The sequence below is a fragment of the Anguilla rostrata genome, chromosome 5 (assembly GCF_018555375.3).
Source record: "Anguilla rostrata isolate EN2019 chromosome 5, ASM1855537v3, whole genome shotgun sequence".
In the NCBI taxonomy this organism is placed as follows: domain Eukaryota; kingdom Metazoa; phylum Chordata; class Actinopteri; order Anguilliformes; family Anguillidae; genus Anguilla; species Anguilla rostrata.
Genome location: NC_057937.1, coordinates 60932717 through 60955471, shown reverse-complemented (window position 1 = coordinate 60955471; position 22755 = coordinate 60932717). Strand labels below are relative to the sequence as shown.

At 41.9% G+C, this 22755-nt stretch overlaps 1 long non-coding RNA gene across 1 annotated transcript in view; it reads left to right on the top strand.

The window, feature by feature from the left end:
- Positions 1 to 6665: 6665 nt before the first annotated feature.
- Positions 6666 to 22755, top strand: part of LOC135255834 (uncharacterized) — a 30820-nt gene continuing 14730 nt past the window's right edge. Inside the window, exons 1-2 of the long non-coding RNA XR_010330289.1 lie at positions 6666 to 6861; positions 7257 to 7446. This is a non-coding gene — a long non-coding RNA (uncharacterized LOC135255834). The remainder of the gene's footprint in view (positions 6862 to 7256; positions 7447 to 22755) is intronic.

Sequence of the window (22755 nt, the reverse complement as noted above, 5' to 3'; positions counted from 1 at the left end):
CTGATTGGTTTTAATTAGCGAATCGCAATCATGGTTGGAACAAAAGCACGCGATGCACAAGGGTGCTCCAGGATTCAGGTTGGACTTCTTTGGTACATGGAATATGTTTCCTTTGATGTAATGCACCTCCTCCAGGATGTGGATTATATAGTATTTGGACCTCAAAGGCTGAGATCTCTCATAAATTACCTGCAGGAGAAACAGCGAAGCATTACAGTACTGCGGAGTTAAACGGAACTGAGCTCTACGGGTGTATACGCCCCACTTCAGGACACGCGTGAAGATTTATCATTTACATGTGTGTGGAACTGTTATACGGGCAAACCTGGCGACCAAGGTATAATCCCCCCCGCCAGCCGCAACAAAGGACCATCTGAAGTGAGTTTTTTGCACAAGAATGGCGAACAAAACTGTTCTATTGGCCCAGTCCGGGTGGATTTGCATCAGATTATGGCCCATTGATTGAAACGATGGTGGAAATCTCTTGGGTTGTTCTTTAGAAGAAGACGGTTAAAGGGAAAGTCTCTGTATTTTTTTTTTTCATGCAAAGTGAAAGGCATGAATCGACTCCCTTCTTTTTTTTCTTCTTTCAATCCTTCATCCCTCCCTTCAAAGATTGATTGAAGTGTAGATATGGGGAGAATTTTCCTCCTCCCCCCCCCCCCCCATCCCAATTTCTGAAATTGCTCTCCTGAGTTGTAGAAGGTGCTGAAAGAAGGGAACAGGCTCACGCCAGAGAAAGAGTCTGTGTAATCTCTCGCTAATCCTTGTAAAATAACATTACAGGAGAGGGGAGGGGGGTAAAACAAAAAAACTATAACCTCCAAGCGTTGCCCTCATTAGGAGTTTCAATTCTGATTTAATCTAAGCTGCATCGCCATGGTTTCACATGGTGAATACGGCCCTTAAAAAAATAAAATAACAACGTCAAAATGAAAAACATATGTTCACGCTGCACGGCTGTTCATTAGTATCTTATTTAGGGTGAAATTAGACATAAATACCTGCTGGCAAACAGGTAAAGCATTGTGCTGCTGACTGTGTACTTAACCATTAGAGTTCCCATTAGCCTAGCTCATCCTCCATATTTGATTAATGTAAACATACGGGAGTTCTGCATTAAAAATCACGATATGCACTCAGACAGAATTTACTCCTCATCACTGTAATATTCTGTAATATTTGTTTTTAAATAGAACACACTTTTTGATGCTGTATTGGGCCAGCAGAGATTGAATACATTGGCACGAAGAAGTGTTCTCATTAATGCAGCAAAATAATTGTGTTCACACTCATATTTAAATTTAATATCTGTCTATAAGAAATGTTCAATACCGTAAAGCATTCAAAGGAAGCTATGGGGGAAATCTTTGCTTAAAAATAATCAGTTTTTTCTTTTGTAGTTGACACTTGTTTCAGTATTAGGAAAATAACCCTAGAGAACAATTTGTTTCAAGTACCAACTTTACACCAACTAAATTACTCATATTATCCCTATCCACACAATTTCGGTCCATCCAGCAAAATTCACTTTCCTGGCACTAAACAATTATGCATAAACAATTACAGGAAAAATATTGAACATAATAATTTAGATCCATCCATCCTCAGCACACAGTAATTCTTTCTGCGATTGCCTATGTCAGATGGCGTAGGTGTCTGTGATGGCTCCTGCTATGTTGATATTGAGACCATACAATTAAGCTGTATTTATATTGAGGAATATAGCGCATGAGGACGTCATCATCTTCCGCATTAAAAATCTGTAAACACAGAAAAGTAACTGCCTTAACTATTTCCCCATTAGCAGACTGGAAGCCACAATGTTCCACTCTTTTTTGTTTCCAGTGTATAAGTGCTTCCTAAAAATCACTGATCCTGTGTTTTCCGGACATCTGAGGATCTCTTGCTCCATATTATCAATCCGTCAGAGATGTAAAATTAATCGGAGAAAACTCTCATACGTTCTTTGAAATTTCATAGCTGTTGGTTTTAAATACTGCATACATAGCAAGCCAGGGCCCTGAATTAATTTCCCTCAAGTGAATTTAAATTTCAAAGTGCATATCAATGCGAAGAGAACATGCTCTCCAAACGAAGGCTATATCTATCCATTAGAATAGCCAATGTTCATATTCCAACTGAACATACTGTAGATTGGATGAAAAAAATAAAACAGATGACATCACTTGCCGTTATATCCCATGATATCACACCCATTCTCTGTTTTCCCCAAAGAATCCGCTATCATCTCTTAGATCAGAATCTAATTGAGGGCTGCTCTTCTTGAATTTATTTATTAATTGAAAAAAAAAAATATATATATTTTTTTTTACATTCGCCATTAATTGTGCATGTACATTTGGGGTAAAAAAAAAGTTGTGGGTCATTAATTTAAGAGGAAATCTGTGGCAGGGACAAGCCTGTGTGGAAGTGTGTCGTACTCTTCATTTCCTGCCGGTATTTCGTAACCTTTGTTAAATTGATTTTACTTTCCTTGAGGCCCCTGAAATCCTGGCTTACCTCCGCACTGCCAGTGTTTTGAATCAATCCTAATTCTTATTCAGAGAGGAAGTGGCTTTATTGCAGCTGCATGTGGAGAATGGAAAGCTTTAAAAACTGCGGCAGCTTTCTTTAACGGAAACGGGAAAAATAAATTAAGTTATTAAGGGGAGTATTTCTTTTTTTTTTCTGAATGTGAATTATCTCAGAATAATCTGGTGAGATATTTTTCAAACAGCGCAGTCACCGACCTCAACAGCAATGTTAAATTTAATAATGTTTTATTGGCTAATAACAGTGCTATATTTTATGCTTTATCTCATTATAAAAAGGTAACTGTTAGTTCATGATGGAAATAAATTCAATTTTTACAAGAAGCTGTGTCTGTCTGTGATCTGAAAATAGTGTCTTTTTTTTAACGTGATATTGTGATCTAATTGGGAAGTAAAAACACCCACAACGAGCTGCTTGTATTAAATTACAGTTCAGCTCAGTGGGAGTGAACAACGTGAAATGGGTCCGCGCAGCAAAAGTCATTGTTTACTTTGATCTGTTCTTAAACTACACTGACAACAATTTGGCATTGATGCAAAGAAGAGTTTAGAGTAATTTTTATTTAATTGCAGGGGCTCATCAAATGTCAAAACAAATCACTGGGAATAAACGATGTACAATCTCTTTCCTTTTTGAACATGCGGTGAAGATGTTACATAGCTACCATAGTACTAAGAGAAAAGGGAGGCTAAACTTTCTCAGCTAAAGTTTGCTATGTCCTTGGCAAGAAAATAATGTTTCAATAACACACTGCAGCTAAATATATGTACCATTACATTGTACATATACATACTATATATGTTAAAAGTCCACTTATAATACAATATATTTCCGTATTTTCCATCTTCCTCTGAGTATACAGTAAGTCTGTGAAAACAAGTGAAACTCATCATTTACACAAATAACTTTTATTACAGCCTTCCAAATAAGACAGGTAGGACCTCAGGAGTAGTCTATTCTGAATCTGGCTCCATTGTTTTTTTTTTTCATGTGTTAAGCTGAACCAATGTTCTGTGTTCCTTTTCTGTGTGACTGTTGCAGCTATACGGGTCAGGACTTTAGATTTTTTTTAAAAACCCATGGGAAAACTTAAGGTGATGCTGGAACTGACATTTTGTCTGGAGAGACTCAGGGGGGTCGGTGAGACTGTTAGGCCGGGGTATGTTCTCTTTTTTTGCCTTTAATTTGGTCATTGAATTGAGGATGAAATTTACGGTGTAAATGCTGTTCAAATGCTGCTAGTTTGAGTTTACATTTGAGAAAATATTTTAAAATATTAAAAACCTCCTACATGAATCGCAGCTGATGTTCTCACTAAAGAATTAAATCAAATACAGGCTTTTAAAATGGACATGAAAAAAAAAAAAATCTGAGGACATGACCTAGGTGTCCTCGACGATGCTTACGGCCCTGACAACAACATCACAAGAAGAAGAAGAAGAAGAAGAAGACAATGAAAAGATATTATTTATTTATTGAAAAGGTATCCTCTTAGTAAGGTTTATCCTCAGATGGCTGAGTCGCAGGCCTGCTTCCTGCTCGTGTACAGGAACACGCTGGTGTTCGAGAGAGATCAGCGAAATCACCCAAAATTTCTCGCCGTGCGGCCAGACTGCCGCGCTTTGGCGGTATTGTGGTGAAGCCCTGCTGTGGTTCTCGCCCATCGGTCTGCCGCTAAAAAGCACAGCTCCAGGACGCCGTGCGGGGGAAAAATGAAATTCGTAACAAATGTTGTAAATGAAATTTGGCAGTGGAGGACCACAGCTTATCTACGGGCTGTTGGTTTCCCACAGCGTGACAGGCTGCCCAACCCGGTTTCCGGAGATCCTGTGCCCATCCTGCGGGTTTTCACTCCAACCCTAACAAAGCACACCCCCATTCAACCGCTAGATATCTACTGTCCTGTAGGCTTTCACTCCAACCCTAACAAAGCACACCCCCATTCAACAGCTAGAGATCTACTGTCCTGTAGGCTTTCACTCCAACCCTAACAAAGCACACCCCCATTCAACCGCTAGAGATCTCACTGAGCTGCTAATTAGCAGAGTCAGGTGTGCAAAATTTGGGTTGAAATGAAAACCTGAGGAACAGTAGATCTCCAGGAGAAGGGTTGGGCAGCCCTGCTTTAAAGCAGTGGCAGGCCGCAGGGTCTTGGGAGATACACTGTATGTCTCATTTTATTTCACCTCAAGAGACTTTCCCTTCACTTGGTTAAATTCTTATTCCTGGACTGTGACATTACACCTTGTAGCAGTCACACATAACCTATGCTGCTGGGTAATTGGGTTCCTTCAGTGAGTGTTATTTAGTTTTTGCTAAGTTTGATCTTTCTTCTTGATTTCATATTCACTCTGTTCAAGATTCCTTCGAGTCAGTAGTTGATTGTAGGGCTGTGTGGATCAGCTGTTGATCAGCGTCTTGGACGCTGGCTGTTAATTGGTCATTGAGAGCAGCTGTTGTGCATTCTTCTCTGGTCCAATCAGGGCCTGATGCAGGTTCGGATTGTCCAATCAGGGCGTGATTCAGGCTCTGATTGGCCATCGGGAGAGGCGGGACTTTTCCCAGAGGGCTGTGAAAATTAGTCATTGAAAGCAGCTGTTGTGCATCTCCAAGTGGAAGCAGGTGAAATGCCACTGTGGTTGCGCCGGAAGCAGCTGATGGCTAACTACTGGGTTAATCTAAGGGGGCATGGAGATAGTCATCCAACAAAAAGGGTACTGCAGACAAGCTGGGAGAAGGACAGGATGGAAAAATCAAGTTTTGGATGGGCAGGAGATCAAGTGGCAAGAGATATGGGAGTATATGATAAAGAATTTGGCGAAACTGTGGTGTGGCCTGTTAGACCTGTCTGGGAATTAGAAAGTGTGGGGGTAGATCTAGAATTACTTAAGATTAAGCATAGTAATAAGAATGCTGACTTAGTTAGTGAATATTATAACTATAGGGACTGTAAGTATAAAGGCAGTGTTCAGATTTTTACAGATGGATCAAAGGATCCGCAGACAGATGCGACAGGGGCTGCAGTTGCTGTGCCTAGTTGTCAAGTGGGAATTAGCAAGAGAACATCGGATTGTTTAAGTGTGTATGCTGTTGAATTGTTTGCCATATTGATGGCATTAGAATGGGCTGAACGGGGTAGGGTTAACAAAATAGTAATATGTAGTGATTCTGTGTCGGCCATTGCGAGTATTAAGACGGGTACAGCCAGAAATCACCAGGATCTGCTGTATGAAATCTTGTTCGCCAATTCAAGAGTGGTTAGGCAAGGGAAAAATGTTACATTCATGTGGGTCCCAGCACATTCAGATATCCCGGGAAACGAGAGAGCAGATATGTTGGCAAAAGAAGCAGTCAAAAAGGGAAGTGTTGAAATTAATATTAAGTTATCAAAGTCAGAGGGAAAGGGCGTTGTGTGGGGAAATATCAATAAAGAATGGCAGCAGCACTGGGATCAGGAGAGAAGGGGGAGACATTTACATCGGATACAAAATAGAGTAGGCAGTGTAAGAAAGAGGGGAGGAAACAGAAGAGAGGAGGTTGTAATATCAAGATTAAGAATAGGACACAGCAATTTACGCAGCACGCTTCATCTTATAGGTAAACATCCAACCGGTCTTTGTGAAATCTGTCGGGTACCAGAAACCTCAGAACACATTATCATTAACTGCAGTAAATATAGGTCGGAAAGGAAGGATATGATGGAGGAAATGGGAAGATTGGGGATAGCAGGAGCAGGATTGAGGGATGTACTGGAGTGTGGTGCTAGTGGGCAGGGGAGGAGATGTTTTATCAACTACCTTCGGGGAACGGGACTGATAATAAAAGTGTGACAGGCAATAAGCTGTAGGAGTTAACTTACTCCGAAAGGTGGCAGTAATGCAACTTTCAAGGATGCAAGCTGCCGTTAAACAACACGGAAGAAGAAGAAGAAGAAGCTGTTGTGCATTCTTCTCTGGTCCAATCAGGGCGTGATCCAGGTTCGGATTGTCCAATCAGGGCGTGATCCAGGTTCGGATTGTCCAATCAGGGCGTGATGCAGGCTCTGATTGGCCATCAGAGTTCCTGAAACAGGCTCTTAAATTTGGTTATTTGCCAAACAAACCCTGCCTCAAGGAAAGACAGTGCTACCTCCAGACAAGTTTCAGGAACCAGGAGTGCAGTCTCAACACTGTGTGGGTCATTATGACAAAATCAATCAATTAGAAATGGCCTATTAAATAGAAAAACTGTTATCTTAAATTTTTCCTATTTTTTTAAACGTATGTAATCGCAACCCCCAGAATGCTTCATTCCCCAGGTGGTTTGGTAGGTCTACATCACAGGTGTAAAACTCCAGTCCTGGAGGGCCGCAGTGTCTGCAGGTTTAACTCCAGTCCTGGAGGGCCGCAGTGTCTGCAGGTTTAACTCCAGTCCTGGAGGGCCGCAGTGTCTGCAGGTTTAACTCCAGTCCTGGAGGGCCGCAGTGTCTGCTGGGTTTTGGGCCTTCTCAGCACAGGTGTCTCCTTGGAGTCATTGATTGGTTAAGTAATCCACACACCTTGTACTCACGGCATTATTTGGCAGCCGATTGAAAGGAAACCACAAAAACACGCAGACACTGCAGCCCAAATGGGATTCAGGCCTCCCGGTCAACGTCATCATAACGTTTCAACTTCAAACTTGGATTGATCCAGAAACCTGTGCTGTGTGTTGTTTTCAAGCTCTCCTGGAGTTCAGCTTGTTTACGGAGCCGTATTATATTGATGGGCTTGCCAAGTTTCTCCGTTCTGAAATTCATAGAAAACACACGCTGAGGTGTACATTGTCACAGAACCATCTGGAGGCCTCTATGTTAATGTCAACTGAAAAGGACATCCTCTTGACTTTGGACAAAGACGGGCTGAAGATGAGGTGAGGTCAAAAAGTTTTTTGTCATTACGCCCGCTGTGGCAGATACAGATAGTATATAACCTTATATATACCAGACAGGCTTTTAACTGATGCTCAAATTGTTTTATGTTGTTGTTTTACGGATGTGTGTGTGTGTGTGTGTGTACATTTGCTGCTTTTATTTGTACTTTTGTGAGGCACTTTGTGGCCCTTGTCCTTGAAAAGTGCTATATAAATAAAGTTTACTTACTTACTTATTGCATATTGACTGTATTGGGATGTAGCGTTGCGTTGTGCCATAATGCTATGGCAGGCTGGCAGCTATTCACTTGGATTTAGAGATGCATTTGTGTCACCATTGCCGCTGTGGAAGCTATTGAGTGTTTTTTGCTTTTTAAATGGTTGTGTTGTGGTGGTGCAGTGGGTGGTACTGTCAAATCCCGGCCTTTCTGTGTGGTATAATTTAATAAGTTTATATATTTGAAAAAAAAAAAAAAAGGGTTTACTGCAGAGGACACTTTTCAGTTTGCAGTAATATAGTATTAAATTATTAGTGTTTAGCCTCTCAAAGGGAGATGGACCAGGAGAAAATAATTTGTGAATGGAATCAACTGAGAGCTCAAAACTGTTTTATGCTGGAATAACTAGGTTAGTAAATCTTTTTTTCTCTTTCTGACAGTGTACAGTCATTTTCACAAAGCATCTAAAATTCGTGCCAGTCGTGTCATGTCCCTCGCAAAGCTCTTTACAAAGTGCCGCTATGAAGTTTCCTTGCTGCTGGGAGACGGTAATCCATTTAGGTTTTTTAAATCCCATATCACAACAGCATAAATGGCTGCAAATGTCACAAAATGCACAATTAAGCCGTTAGATTTGGCAGGGGCGCGGTTCAATAAGTAAACCTGCGGCTCCGGGCAGATTTTTTTATTTATTTATTTATTTTTTTGCTTCATCTTTTATTTCCCCCCGAATAATTGGCCCCATAATTGCTCTCTGCATGACTTGGAAATGCCGAGCGAACGCGAGTCCCAGTAACGCGGTGACTGCAGCAGCGGCGCCCCGGACGTCTCCTAATCGCGTTCGCCTTTCCGCTAAACGTGTTTTCGTGTTTCGGGGTCACGGCGGCCTCGAAAGTTCTCGCAGAACTGGGCAACAAAATGGCAGCCTATTTTTTTAATTTATTTTTTTATTTTTTAATATGGTTGTCTTGCTGCTTTTCAATAAATCAGGAAAAAAAAACCTCCACAACATGTTCTTCAAGGCAGAGGGGTTCTTGGTCACTCTATTAGCTGTTCCCATGGCAGTTTATTTAAAAAAAAAAAAATTAAAAATAACATCAGTACACATGCATTCATATTTTCTGTGTTGTGAAACTGATTAAGTCAGGTGACGTAGTGAAGGCAATGATGCCTTGCTAACCCTGGCATTATTACTCCTATTTCATTGCTGTTCATAAGTTCAGTATCAGCAGAAATGGGAAAAAAGTAGTCCCAGCACATAAGTTTTAATTTCAAGACCTGTATTTACACTTAACACGTCATACCGGCATTACATTGAAGATATTGCACGCATGACTGAGCTCACTCATCTGTTCTGTGGATTTATGGGATTAGATTATATACCTCAGGGGGAAATTCCCTCCATTTATGACATCACAACGGTGTGTTTCGGATTTATATTTTATGATGAGTCAATTACAAAAAAGTTTCATCCAGTCTGAGTGCTCTCCTTTGATCTTCCGAGCTCTGGAACTGATTCTAATCATGCTTTTTGTTATTTCAAAGATATGTATCTTTAATTTTTCCAGTAAGGATGAGCTTGGTAAGCTGCTTTCCTGTAACCCTCTCCCATATAGTATTCATTACAGATATATATGGCAAGATACTGCCTTAATATACATGTATATACTGCAATATGTTTGAAAAAAACATTATCAAGATATTTTAAATAATATATGGGTGAGCGTACAAATTGTTGTCAATCGTACATTGGTGCGAAATATGAAAATTAATTGTACTGGAACATGATTGTACTTCCCTGTGGGGAATTGCTATACATAAATCCATGATCTTTGCCCTTGTGCTTGTATTGTTAGTCACCCTGGTTAGGAGGACAAGCTAAATGGCAATAAAATAAACTTTTTTTTCCTTCTTTTTTTACACAGAAAAAATCCTGTCTGTGTGCCAGCGTGTTTTGTGTCCTAAAAGTTTATTCTTGGCCCTATGAACAATCACTCAAGTAAGCAAGATTAAAATACTTTAAATAAATAAATAGTTGAAAGCTCATTAACCATTGGAAAGAATGGGACGGTCACACCATTTCAGCAATCGGAATGGGGGAAAAAATGTGTGCTTAAAGTAATAAACCCAGATTACCAAATAAACAGCTGAGTCTTCAAAGAGGATCACCCAGGGACAATTTAACCCAAAACGGTTTATTGTGCAAAACCCCACGAGACATCACAAAGTCACGGGTGAGGGGAACCCAAGAAGCCACCAAACTGGTGTGTGTTACTCACAAAGGCCCGATTCACAGGAGCAATCTGCCTCACACTCATTCAGCCTGAGTCACATGTCCCATGGTTTGTAACACATGTTAAATGGCGCTAGAAAGGGTGTTGGTTCACTAGTGTGTGTACCGGTTGAGAAGACGTTGTATCCTGGGTGGTGGTGTTAAGGGATAGTGAGTGGAGCTTGCTGCTATAATGTAGTATATTCCTCACTGACGTGAACTTGATTTGATCAATTAATCAATTAACTTGTGCTTACTGAACTTTTTTTTGTTTGTTTCTTAAACGTTTATGGGATTCATGTTGGAAACAAAAGTCAGGAAACCCTGTGGCTCTGCAGGACCCACGAATTAGCCGTTACTTTTTGAACTGGGTCCGTTTTACCTCAATATTTTTGGTAAAATGTCCTCTTCACAAAAACCGGTCCGCGGATAACCCTAGTTCCCAGAGGGAATCTGGACACTGACTAACACCCGCGCTGGAGATCCTTAGGTCTCAAACGTCTCCTGCTCAGGCGCTCTCCAGCGGCGGCTTTTCCGAACGCTCGGTCGTGCACTGATGCGTGATATTTCCAGACGTGACGTTTGTCTGTGGACTGCCCTTGAGATGGGGCCAGCTGTGGACGGCACGACCGCGCACAACTTCTTATTTTCCACCTCTCCCACAAGGGGTAAAGCAGAAAAAAGCACCACTCTGTGGACATTATCCCTTTAAGGAGCGAGATCACAAATATGTGATTGGAATGTTCTCTGCTGAACATTCTAATGCTGATGTCACAATCACTACAGGCATTTAAAAGCAGTGGAGTTCTGACTCAGAATTTTGGAAGAAAAAAAAAACATTCCAAAGAACCTGCTCTTCAAAGGATTATGGTTTAATTAGATTACATGCATGGGAATATGTATATACAACAATGCGGCAATATCGCCACCTCGGGCTCACAAAGAAACCTTCTGGTCTTCACTTTGACTGCCCCCTGTACCCTTTGTGCACAGCATTCACTGTTTCATCAACCATCACAAATAAACCTAAATTAATATTATCATTGTTTTTCTTTGGTCCCAGCTGAATGTACGTACTACTGGCAGAAAACGCACTAAATTATGTCTGGGAATAAGAAAAAGAGAGAGGAAGGAGCTGAATAAAGAATGGTTTATGTGTCCCAGAAGGCTAATGTGGGCGTTTGACGTGTATTAAGTGTGGTCACGTCCAATTTTCTTCAGTCCGGAGAGTTCTTCATTGCATGTGTCACTGTTGAGGAGCTCTTGCGTTGGAGCAGCAAACCAAAAGTTTTAAGGCATTAAATATTTTCTTTTACCCCCCCCCCCATTTCCCTGAAGCATTTTACACAGCCTGAACATCTGAAATGCGGTGCGGACGATTCTTTCCGTCCCTCTCCCAGGGATGTTGGCGTGGTAACGCCGAGGTTTGAATTCAAATGAGAGGGCTGTGATTGGTGCTCGTGTGCACGTGTGCTCTGTGGTGCAGAATGACGTGGAGCCAAAGCTGGTTAACTTATCCACGTCCTGTCAAATCCGCACGTTTGAAAAGCATCACGATGAAAGCATTGCTGTTACTGGAGCAGTCCATTCTGGGATGTCAACCAGTACGTCGTGCTGTCATGCTGAAGTAAAGCTCTCTTAGAAAGCGGGGTGGGGTGGGGTGGGGTGGGGGGGTGTTCTTGGTTCCTTTTTTTTATAAACTTCGGGTTAAAGGTCAACCTGTGTTCCTCGATTAGTTTTACTGACTCCCTGTTATGTGAAATTGAATTGGCAATGGAAGCTCTTTTTTTCTTCACTAACCACAGAAGAATAATCCTCATGGACGTCAGGTCAAGATGTGCGGTGACAGGCTATGTATAGGAGCCATTCCCTAGATCCAGATGTGCTTAACATTTACCATTTCCTCTTAACCCTTTAAGGCAGTGGTGTCAAACTCGTTGCCATGGAGGGCCGTGTGTATGCAGGTTTTCATTCCAGCCTCAGATCTTGATTATATAATTATTTAAATTATTTGCTGAATTAGGGATGCAGGTTTGTGCACAATGGTGACCCGACGTCTATGGTGACCCGCATTGTCTAAATAAAAATTTTCTTATATTCTGTGCTTCAATGCAGTTAAACGCATATGGCTGAATGAGTAATTGGACTCAATTAAGGCAGCATTAATTGGTTGGAATGAAAACCTGCATACACACGGCCCTCCATGGCACGAGTTTGACACCACTGCTTTAAGGTGTAGGATCACAAACAAGTGATTAGAATTTTCTTAATTGAACATTCTAATGCTGATGTAACAATCACTACCGGCAATTGGAAGTTATGGAATTCTAGAATTCTTAAGAAAAAAAAAAACCTACTTCAAGAAATCTACTTTTCAAAGGGTTAAATGGCATTATGCACTGATTATGACCTAAAAAGCTTGCTTGGAAAGTGCTGAGGAGAATTAATGCATTATTAATACATTAACGGATGAATGCATTCATGGATTATTTGTACATTTGCAGCAGTGTGAAACACCAAGTCAAATCTAGACAGGGGTGCTTGTTTTCCAAAAAAATGACAGTATGACTTGATTTCAAATCGCAATGTGACACAAAAAAAATTCCCTTCAATGACAAATGCAGAACTTGTTCCTTTTCCCCTTGTTTTCGAAAAGAAATGTTTGTTCTGGCTTGTAATCTGGTCACGTGACTGTGTCATGTGACTGGTAAGACTCATCACCTCCATCTTGGTCTCCATGTTGTGCTGACACTGATGCTGGGAGACAGCGCAGCTGTCCTTGGAAATAAATAAAAAGCCAAAAGAAATTGGCCAATGACATGCAGATTTGTTTTTCTGGATATGAAACAGAAAGCCGGGGCAATTTCTCGGAGGGAACCGATGGAGGTTCACCTGTGGTTTAGGGTAAGGTACCGCTTTCCAAAAATACATGTGGCAGCAGTCTGCTCTTACTGAGAGCGCCAAATCATTTGGCGAAACGTAAAGTTGTCATCACTCCCCTCCTTGAAGTCCTGCGGAGATCAACTGTTTGTCAGTAAAAGTAAGACCAGAGGAAAAGAGCAGCAAACCCTGTCTGCACTTGAGCTGCTTGCGTATGCAGCAGGAAAAGACATCTGGTGCTGTGTGTCTTTTTTATTACTGACAAAACTAAAGAAGCATGTTCTCCTGCAGTACTCACATACACACACACATACACACAGTCATGCACACACTCATGCGCAAGCAAACCTGCACGCACGCATGCAAACACACAGGCATGATGATTAAAAAAAAAAAAATCATCTCACTTAATTTGAGGGTTGTTTAAGTTTACCTTTTTTGTTGGTTGCATAATATTTTGACAGTTTCTGACATGAGTTTTAAACAGAACTGCCAAGCGTTTTTGACAAAGGGAACATCAGCTTAAAGAAGAAAAAAAAAAACAAACAAAAAAAACAAATTAAAGATAGAAAGTGGATTTTAAAACAAGAACTTGCATTAATGAATGCTCCTTCTTTTGAGACATTTAGAGTATCTGCATAAGCATTACTTAGCATGTTCACAAGCACAACATAGAAGTTCATAGCTGGTTATGTCATTAATCACAAACAGGCATATGACAAGTGTCACAATGTGTTCATGGCTATGAATAACTGTTACAAGATTATTATTGTACGTTGTTGGACCTGCATTTTGTAGTTGTTCCAGTGATCTTTGTAATGCACTTATTGTACGTTGCTTTGGATAAAAGCATCTGCCAAATAAATGCAGTGTAATCAATGCTTAGAGTTTATGAGCAGAATTAGCATTTGGACATTTTACTGTGTGGTGGTAGCGCATTGTGATTGTGCCAAACATTTGCATACGACAGGGGATTGTCAAAAGTGTGACACACACGTTAAACTGCATCGCAAAGAGCAAGGGATATTGTGTATGCTGCCAAGTGTTCTCCATTTGTAGAGATGAGTGGCACACACGTTTTAAATACATCCCCTGAGCAACAGATGGAACGACGAGGTTCGAATTTAAACCGTTTTGAAATGGGAATCGTTCCCCCTCCTAACTTCTCCATCAGCACGTGTCGGGTCCCGGCGCGGCCTCTACGTGTAAATAAATGGGTGTAATTAACTTTCGTGGATCGCCCGTCGTTCTCGCTGACTGTCTTAATGTCTCGGGTATGGGGGGAGGGGGGGGGGAAGTGTTGTTAATGGGTCTGGTTTTGGTTTACATTACTCATTTCCGGTTAGCGGGGTCTTCCGCAGGTGCATCGGAGCCCTTCTGGAACAATAAGAAACCCAGGACTCGTGGTGAGAGAGGTTCTCGTGACTCACGAAAGGATTTCTGCGGTCCACCCCCTTTTTTTAAAATGCGATGCCAGGAGTATAAACACCGTCTGCCAGCTTTCGCCTTTCATCATCACCAAAAGAAACGGTAAAATAAACATTAGCGGTGTGCGTGTGTGTGTGTGGCGTAGTGTTAAAAAAGCACCCTGGATTTATGACCTGGAGGGCTGCGGGTTTGAATCTCGATCGGGGCTTTCCCGTCATAGCCTTGACTGAGGTTCTCGACCGCGCCGCTGTTAGATACCCAGCCCTGCTTGGGCGCAGCGCGTTCAAAGGCGGCTACGTAAGAGCGCTCGCTAAGAGAGAACAAGCCGCGTCGTGCTAATGAGCCGTAGCCGCAGATACGGCTGGTCTGTAATTACTCGCGAAATGGAAGACAAGCCGAACACCTGTCTGCCATATTCTGTGTGTTCATTCCTGTGGTTAAACCCGCACCACATTAAACGACGTCTGCGAGAAGCGTCACGCGGTGCAGCGAGTTTGGGGCCAAATTTATGACGCAGGCGTCCAGGGCAGCTGGTTATGCGAAAAGTATGAGCGCCGCGACGCAGCTTCTTAACATGCGTTGTGATGCGGTTCATAAATAGCTGCACGTTATTTCAGTTAAACATACGGAATAAAGCAATTTCGGATGGAATTATAACATTTCACATCATCTTTTAACCCCCTGCATAAGCAAATAAGTGCTGAGAAAGATTAGTATTAGTATTTCTTCACTGAAATTAAACAATTTTCCAATCAATCAATAGCAAACACTGCAGCGACAACACTCAAATCCCATTACTTTTTCATGGAATCCAACACAACTGTCATTTTGCAATGGATTTAATATGTAGTTACTACTTTCTTGTTGGGGTTGATGCAGATTTTTCAGAAAATGTTTTGTGTGTGTGTGTGTGTGTGTCTGCATGTGCATGTGTGTTTGTGTGAAATTTTCTGCAAGTTATTGTGTGCATGTTTGCTTGTCTGTTAGACATTTGTGAACGAACATGAACGGTATGTACACACATCTGTATTTGTTCATTTCCCTTTTTTTATTTATTTATTTTTTTTTTAAAGGGTTTTGATAAATCGCAGGCTTCATCGCACCACCACAGGACGTTATGGACCCCTGATGTGCTGTCTAATCGAGTCCGGGAAAACCCTTAACCGTTTCACATGGGCTTCTCACAACTGTTTTAACTTTTCCCTGCCAAACCCTGACGTCCAGGTTCAAAGCCATAATGCATACTGACGGTGAATACGCTCGGCACAGCATGGGTTTGAACCCGTGATCCTTCTGGCTCCGTTTAGGACACACTGCACTCTTTTTCACAACTTTTAAGTATTTTGCACAGATACCAAACAAAACTGGGTTAGATGTTAGCTCTGTGTTTTTTAAAATGTTTTAAGCATTGTTTTCTGTCCCTCTTTATATCATATTGTCCGGTTTTGGCCAGACCATTACTGTAAATGAGAATTTGTTCTCGATTAGCTTGTCGACATAAATGGTTTAAACAAACAAACAAACAAACAATAAGTAAATAAATATTAAACACAAATAAATAATGATGTTTCATGCCTAGGTTTATCTAGAAGTTGGTTGAACAAGACTCTGCCAAAACTGATTAATTTTGATTTTGACTTTGTACTTAAGATACAAATACACTAATGGTGAGCAGTGCAGGTGTCTTTATGTAGTGTTATAAACATGTTCTGTACACAGATGTGATGGTAACAGTGCCTCATTCATTACTTTATCTTTCAGACATATGGCTGAGATCCCATGCCTTCTTTAACCTAATTCCCGGTGCAGTGTACAAACATTACTGCACTTTAATTACATTACAGGCATTGAGCAGATGCTCTTATCCATAGTGACTTACACAACTTTTTACATAGTGTTTACACTGCATACATTTATACAGCTGGATACATACTGAAGCAATGCAGGTTACAGTAAGTACCAAGGCAGCATCGAACCAGTGACCTTTAGATCACAAGACCAGTTCCTTACCCATTATACTACATTATGCAGGATGTTCTCTCTCTGTGCTGGGAGCTGTTTTTACATTAAGTGATCTGGCTGTGACGTCCCTGTTTGACAGAGAGCATGATGCACTGTGAACCTAAATTTAATCTCTGTGCTTGATAATGCATACAGCATATTTCCCCCTACAATATGTAGAGATGTAAATGTTACTTTTCAGTTTTTAATAATTTAAATGAAAAGTTCTTTGCCATTTTTTTGTGTGAATAATGGTTATGTGCAGTCACTATGGAGACATGATTTAATACATTTCCCCATCGTCAAACATTTATATTGCAATTATTCCCTGGAGAAATTGAACTAAAATGCAATCTTAACAGAAAGACAGTCAAATAATACATGCATGCCTTCCCTGCCATGTGTGATTGTAAGTTGATAACCAGTGAAAATGTCAAGGGAAACAAAAGTCAGCAAGTCTTGTTCCTACTTTCACATGAAGCAATTATGCATTTAATGAAACTTTAACCATTATTAAAGGTGTACAATGTAGAAAATACCTCTCATTCCCAAATATGCAACAATATGCTGGGATAATGTATGAAACCACAAGGTCTTTGTTTATCTGATTGTGCATCCAAGGACAGTCTGATTGTGATTGTGGACGCCTGTTCATCTTTATTGTGTTAGGTTTGTTTTTCTGGACTGGGTCGGTTAGGAGAGATTTTGAATGTTTGTCTTGGGCATTTTAGGTTCCACAGGGAGGTGGCTTTTTCTGAAGTGCGCGTTTGTCTTGGGCACAGAGTATTTTTTCAGAAGTGCGCGTTTGTCTTGCACCTAGCATGGCGAGCTGGCGGTTTGAAAGTTTCCCATGCGGCGGCATCTGCAGGTCAAAGGTCAGGGGGATTGCGAAAGGACACCGTGTCATTTCATCACGGAATGCCACATCTGATAAATACTGTGCGCAAATCTGATCCTTCAAATACCCGTGGTCTCAATAATAAAAAATATACTCTCGGACTCCGCGAGCTGCACGTGGCTCAGATTTATCAGATTTTATCAGCCTCGTCGTTTTTTAAATGTTTATCTCCGAGTTACGCAGACAGACTGCTGGTGGAAGTCGTTCGGGTCTAGATTACATGGTTTAATGTGAAACATGGACGAACGGACTGCAACGTGTGTTGTTTTTGGTGGCCTGCCTCTCTCATGTCAGTTTGCAGCTTTTGATATTTTCGCCGTGGTTCCCTCGCTCTATCACTTCATTTATCTTTCCCCCTTTCCTCTGCTCTTTTGGGTCGGGTACTGCTATTTCAAAACTACATTACCGTTTTTCAAATTTTATTCAGGTTTTTTCTTTTCTTTTTTTTGCATCGGTTCTCCATTTTAAAGGAATGAAAGCAATCAAAGTATAAAAAAGAATAATGGATAGCCATAGAAAATCTCAGTATGTTCTTTCTTTTCTATTAAAAAAAAGTTGCTTTTTAAAATGTTTTGGGGATCCTGGTAGGCCTTCGTTCAAAATTTGAAAGGGCCTTATGGGTCTGATACTGAATCTGTACAGTACTGGCTGTTTTGGGGAGGCCTGCAGGGTTACTCATAATTTTCCATAGTATTGTTTGTCTGTCCATCCATCCATCCATCCATTTTCTAAACCTTTTATTCCTGGCCAGGTTTGTGGGGAGTGAGGCTGGAGCCTATCCCAGCATGCACTGGGTGAAAGGCAGGAATATCCCCTGAACTGGTCGCCAATCCATCTCACGGGGAGAACATGCAAACTCTGCGCTGCCCCTCTGTAGTATTGTGAAGAGAGGAAGACAGGAATGTCTGTCAGTGTCACCGCTCATCGGCGCCCTCCTCTGGCCAGTCAGGTGCCCGCAATCTGAGTGCAAAAGCTGCACATGAGGAGTCCTCCTCTGACTCAGTCTGTGTGTGTTTAACTGACGGATTGGAAAGAAATGGTGGCTTTACTTCATGTGTTTTGGAAGTGAACTCGCCTGCCCTCTCCAGTACCACGAGCAGACTCAATTCACAGATCTTGCATTCCAAATGGGGAGTGAATGGTGTTCAAATTTACGAAAAAAAAAGTCAGAGTCACACGTGAGTGTGAGAAACAAACTTTTGTCCTCTGTACTGATGACGTTTGAATGTATCGGAACCCTTTCCCAACGGACACCCACCCAAATTAAAACAAAACAAAAAGCTAAAAAAAAAAAAAAAAAATGTGGGTTATTGTTCCGGTCAGGTTTCTCCTGTGGTCAGCATTATAGCTCTAATCATAAGCAGATAATTTGCTAAGTTCACGTGGTCTGGAAGGCGTGCTTGCGGCTGAAGTTCACAGAGGTTCTCCGCTCGCCCCCTCCCTTCAGGAGCGTCGATTGGACCTGGAGTCACATCAATCACAACAGATCTGTGGTGATGCGTTTACCGCACGTGGGAGCCTCAGGATCGTGATTTCGCCACGACCTCTCGTTCTCCGTCTTAATCACGGAATAGTTCCCGCCCACAGTGTAAACCGACGCCTTGCGCAACGCGCTGGATTGGTTGTGGACGAGTGTGTCGAGAGCCAATCGCAGCCAACCGCTCTGCTAAATCATCTTTGACATTCAATTCTGCGCTAACCGAGATTTTATGAGCTCACCAGGGAATAAACGCCCTCTGTTACGGTTAAAAGTGCTGTCAGAGGGGATTTTTTTTACAATGAACATTTTGCTGATGGAGTTTTTAAAAGTTTAACTATTTTAAACAAATGTCATGCAGTACATGCACAATTATTATCATCAGGAAATTATGAATTACCGTTATATGCCTATTGGCTGTTACTGACACGAAGCATTTATGAATGATTATGTCGTTCTTCGGTATGTGCAAAGTAGTTGTTATGAAGGATAATTTAAAGAAATGGTTCCCAAAGTTTTTTAAGGGAGATATTGATTTTGTAAAATGTTATAAGATCCAAATGCATAGGGGGGGCAGTCATGAGTGGTCCTGTCAGTCCGACTAGAATTCTTGAGAAATACAGTTCCAGCGCTTCTGATCAATCGATTTCATCTGCATCTCTGACACCTAAAATCGGGGAGCCCCAGGAGTATCAGGGTACCTGTGAGGAAGGTCTGAAGATGCGCCATCCTGTCGTGGAAAAACTCGCGTTTTCAAAGTCAGGAGTGTCGCTGAGCGAGCGGCGGCCGCTGGATTTTCGGCGGCCTGAAGCCGCTCTGCCTGAAGCCGCTCTGCCTGAAGCCGCTCTGCCTGAAGCCGCTCTGACTGCTCCACAGCGCGGCTGCATGAAGAGCCCAGAGGCTCGAACCCCGCGCTCAGCGTCCGTGATGCCTGGCGTGCGATGTGACAGGAAAATGGCATCGTGTTCACAGCCGCTTAGGGACACAGACGTCAGGGGCCCGTCGCAGATTCGAGAACAGACGGATCCATCATGTAATGCGAAACGTCGCAAAAAGCTTTTATTTTATTATTTTCTGGAAGCAAACAAATGGCACGGAAATTCCTCCCTGGGGAGATTTTTGGAATTTACCGATTTATGCACTCTTTATGCAGCCCCTGGCTGGGCAGAAGTTTGTGATGCAACAGCATCCATACTTTTGTCTTGGTGGAAGTTAGAGTAATACATAAACTTATGGCCCATAATCATATACGATGGGTTTGTGCTTACAGTATTTGCTGCTGTGTTCTGTTGAATTTTAATTCAACATCGGAGATTCTATGAGGCCACAGGCAATGTTTTGGTGATTTTGCTCATTTGAATGTTTCTCGACTGTTACTCTGCTTGTGGTTGATCCACTCGCTGTGTGTGGCAAGTGGACTCGAATCGTCTAGCCGTTTATTACAAACACGTTACATATTTCATATTTTTTTTAGCTCGCGATGAGGGACGACTCCGCCAGTGAGGTCACTGCATTCTCCGAACACGATAAAAGGCCCAGATATGTTTCTAATCAGTGTGGGACGTTTGATGGCAGTGTGTGGTATCGTATCAGTACAGACATCTACAGCAGCATCACTCAGCAGACAGACGCCAAATCTCTCCTTCTGCCTGTCTCCTGCTCTCTCTCTCTCTCTATAACTCTCTAACAGACGCAGTATAATATATAATAATAATCTTCTATAATTAAAAAAAATATATATAGAAGGAGAATGAGAGGAAGGGAGGATGGAGAGAGATGGGAGAGGAGAGGGAGGAGAAGGGATGAGGAGAGAAGAGGGAGAGAAAGAGGAGGAGAGGAGAGAGAGGAGAAAAGAGGGGAGAAGAGAGAGAGAGAGGGAGAGAAAAGGAAGGGGAGAAGGAGAGGAAGAAAGAGAGAGAGAAGGAAGGAAGGAGGAGAAGGAGGAGGAAGGGAAAGAGAGAGGAGAGAAGAAGGGAGAGTAAGAGAGAAAGAGAGAGGGGGAAAAGAGAGAGAGAGAATGGATGATTTAGCGTTACTCTGGAGCGGTGTCTGTCCCACTGTGACATCACAGCAGCTCATTACCGTGCGCACACACACACACACACACACACCGCGGAAACGGGGCGGTCGGGCGGAGCTCTGCCCCAGACGTCGGCACACACCGCGGACAAAAGCCTTCCCATCCCATTCTCCGGCAGGCCATTGAGCCGCAGGCAATAAAGCCCCCCCCCCCATCCCCCCCCGCTGCCGGGACGGACCGCCGAATTCAATGGCTCAAAATAAATTACACGTCTCAAATATTTGTGTGTTCTGCTCCGGCACCGCCAGACCTGCGCCAGGATACCCGGTCCTAAACGTTTTTCCCATAAGGGATAACCGGTTCAGACAAGCGAGCTCTTCGCTGGCGGAGTGACCCAAATCCGGTGCGAGAAAACCAGGACCAAACCTCCAAAAAATGTTCTCACAGGAAAAAAAAAAGACACACACAGACAGAGACACACACATACACACAGGAACAGACAGAGACACACGAGACACACACACATACACACACAAACACAGACACACACGTGCACACACTCACTCACTCACAGACACAGAGACACACACACACAAACACACACACAAAAATCAAATGTATATCAAATTTCTGGAATAAAGGAAAGGTTTCTGTTCAGCAATCTACGACGCTGTTTTTCCACTCAACATTCGAGCACAAATTAAAAGGGACAAAGGCATTTCTATAAAAACACTACACAGTCAAACTATTCTGTTGTTTATACACTACAGTAATAATAACATAGCCTGCCATGCCTAGTCCCTCAGCATTATTATTACTGTGTGTCTGAGTGTGGTGTCTAGCTCTATATATGCGTACAGTATATCCTTGCTGCTATGTGAGGGGGGAAAAAACCACCGAAAGCAGCTCGGGCTAGGCTTACAGTACGGCTGGAGTGAGCTTTCAAAGCTTAACCCATTTCAGCTGTGAGCTTAATTCAACCCTGACTTCGAAACGGCCATAAACCAAACAAGGGTTGCTTTTCACACAAACGTGCATACTTCTTAATGATCCACAGCATTCAATTACAGCTCGGAAAAAGAAATGTTTTTAAAAAATATATATATATCTGGGTGAACAAGGTTGTTTTAAGTTGTTTGTGTGTGTGTGTATGCATGCGCGTGGGTGTCTGTGTGTGTATGTATGTATGTGTGTGTGTGTGTGCTGTTGTCGCTTGTCTATGTGTGTGTGTTGTTGTGTGTTGTGTGTGTGGTGTGCATTCAAACTACATGGGTTTTGATTGAAAGTTTCTTTTTTGTTTCCTGTGTGCTAGAGTGTTTGTTTGAAAATCAGTCACATGTAACAGCTGCGCTAAAGCTCATTGAGGCTGCTGCCTTAAGAGCTCATTATGATGCTGCTACCTTGTAAGATTTCAGTCTCTGCATCTGTCTGTACGTATTCGGTACTAAATGCACAGATAAACAGAGACCACACCACAGCCCACATCCATGTATTTTTAGCTATTTATTTATTTTTGTTTGGTCATAATTTTGTCTAGGCTGACATGATGACAAAGCATTGAGACCCAAGCATAAAAGTCTTCCCGTCTGTCTTTATTTTATTTTATTTACATTATATGTCTTCAAATGTGCTTTATTTAATCCCTATATGTCCCTCCCCCATCTTACATTGCTGGCCATCTATTGGACGATTGCGATGGCTGCAAGTTTGCCACACGAACGGGCATGAATGTGATGTTTCCGAGAAATCGACGCTGTGTGATGTCAGCGGCATAACTGGGATGCCAGAATGTCTGCTTGGTTATGTCTGGCTGAGAAATTAATATGCGGTTGACTTTCAATGGGGTACTTACATGGTCGTAAGTGTTTTTTTTTTCTTTCTTTTTTTTTTTTTTTCTTTGGTGGTGCACCACCACACACAACGCAGTGATTTTTTAAAAAGAGAAAGTCTGAATCACTTGTTTGGCCATTTCCGCAAATTTATCCACAGGGATAAATCGCAGGTTTTGCATTTCTAATGGTATACAGTCTTGCATTTGTGGTTTTCACCCAACGCAAAAATACTTAGCTATTTTTATTGCGCACTTTGCTATATTTATTTTAAGCAAATATTGTA